The following is a 2,231-nucleotide window of genomic DNA, read 5'->3' as shown; positions in this document are numbered from 1 at the left end:
AATTAAAAGAATAATCCACTCATGTTCAAGCAGGGATAACAAGGTATTGATGATGATTCATATAGATACAGAAGTAGCAAAAAAAATTAAAATCAAATCATCAATAATGTAATTTATTAACCAGGAAGCCGAAAGGGATAAGGAAGCAGGCCCGTGCATTCAAGAATTGGTTTGGTTGAGTAGTGCAAAATTGAGAAAAGCCAAAACCAATTCCTAAAAGAAAACAATTTGCAGAAAATTTGGCAGCATTCCGGCTAAAAATTGGATGTTCCCGGGAAATAAACAGCAAGAAAAACAGTTCATATGAGATTAACAATTGCTGCAGATAGTTACAAACAATAGGAGTAGTAAAGAACAGTCTAACAGCATCATGAAACTTTAAAGAACAACATATGAACAGTATTAACATCACAGCCAGATTAAAAATACAGAATAGATAAACAGATAACAAGAATGGTGCAATTATCAGGCCTAAATCCACTAACCACATCCTAGCTACCTAACCACTTAGAATCCACTACAAACATGCATCTCTATCTAGCCTATTCAGAACAAAAATTGGAAAACGAACTAGAGAATCGCAAGGAGAAATCGCAGAATGGCGGAATCTGGTGCATAAAGCGCCATGAGATGGAACAGGGATGAGGGCAGAGGGGTGCTGATGCGGCGGCGCTGGGTGAACGGCGGCGGCGCGGTGATGGAGCAGGGGCGGTGGCAGGGTTGCAGTAGGGTTGAATGGTAGAGGGTTGGGGGGTATGGTTGAGAAGAGGGGGTGAGGATTGTAATACTCGGTCTAACCGAAATTAATTGAATAATAAGTTAAGTAGGAGCGAATATGGTTGGAAGATTTGGCAATTGGAATTTGATGATTTAAATATGATATTTAGATTCAGTGAATTTTTCCGAGTCTGAAAACATAATTTTCTGCGTAAAAGAGCGCAGTGAAATTTCGACCGGAAGTACCAGCTGAGATCTGTCTGGTACTGCAGCTGAGAAAATTGACTATGAGTAAATAAGATTAAGAAATGAGGAATTATAATTAGGGGAGGTAGAAATATTTGAAGTGCGATTTAGAGTGCTAATCTTAAAGGTTTTGGTTCAAAATTGGGCCAACGGACAAAAATAAGTGAACCGGGCCTAAGTGGGCCCAAGACCCAACATATATAAATATTAGTTATGAGCATTTCAGCTCATTTTGCCCTAAAGAATGAGTGTTGGGCGCTGAATTGAGAAGAGAGAAGAGAAGAGAGAAAACCTAACTCTCTTTGATCTTCAAATCACCATAACTTGAGCTACGGAGCTCCGATTGATGAGCCGTTTGCGGCCACGCGTCGCTCTTCTCATCCTCTACAATTATATTTATGTTTTGTGGTGATTAATTCACTGTCCTCTTCCCAATTTTCATTTTCCTCTACAAATTCGAAGTTGGTTTGGGTTTTGAGGAAACCTTGTGATTTTGGTTGTTTAGGAGTGCTCTAGTATAAGCCATGGGTGATATTCATCACAAACTTCAGTGGGTTAAGGTAAGAAACCCTCCAACCCTTGTGATTTGTCACTTTTATAAGCCCTAGGTTGATGTATGTATGTGATATTGGTTATGTTAGTGTATTTGATGATTTTGGTGCATAATTGGGAGATTGATGTTGCTTGAGGAGCTTTGGTGAGGCTTGGAACTAGGGTTGGTGGAGACTTCCAAAGAAGAGGCTCAATTGGTTTGGCTACAAGAGGTACGGTTTAGGTTTCATTTAAGTACCGTGTGGTGTGATGAGAATTCCTAGGCTAGATGCCCCTAGGATTAAGTTTGGATTGTGTAAATGGTTGGTGCTAATATGCATAGTTGGTATGTAATGTGAATTAATGATTGGGTTGAGAATTGTGTTGCCTTGTATGCTTGGTGTATTGAAAATTTGATGTTTTGGGCAATGAGTATTGATTTGTGGTTTATGCATTTTAAATTATGAAATTGGGCCGGAGGCCGTGAATTTTGGGCCAGAGGCCGGAAAGAGGTAAAGAAGGTAAGTTGATGTGTGCATTGTTTGATGACACAAGTGATTGGATAAATTTCAGATAATGAATATATGAATGATTGGGTTGGTTATTGAATAATGAGGTTTGAGGAGTTGAAGTGTGAAAATTGGTAATTTTGGGTTAAATTGTATAGATGAGGTATGTTTGATTTTGGTTGAGATATATTATGTGGTCATATATGTGAGTATGATTATTGATGCTTT

Source organism: Arachis duranensis, chromosome 7 (genome assembly GCF_000817695.3).
Source record: "Arachis duranensis cultivar V14167 chromosome 7, aradu.V14167.gnm2.J7QH, whole genome shotgun sequence".
Classification (NCBI taxonomy): domain Eukaryota; kingdom Viridiplantae; phylum Streptophyta; class Magnoliopsida; order Fabales; family Fabaceae; genus Arachis; species Arachis duranensis.
Note: the sequence above shows the minus strand (reverse complement) of the source record.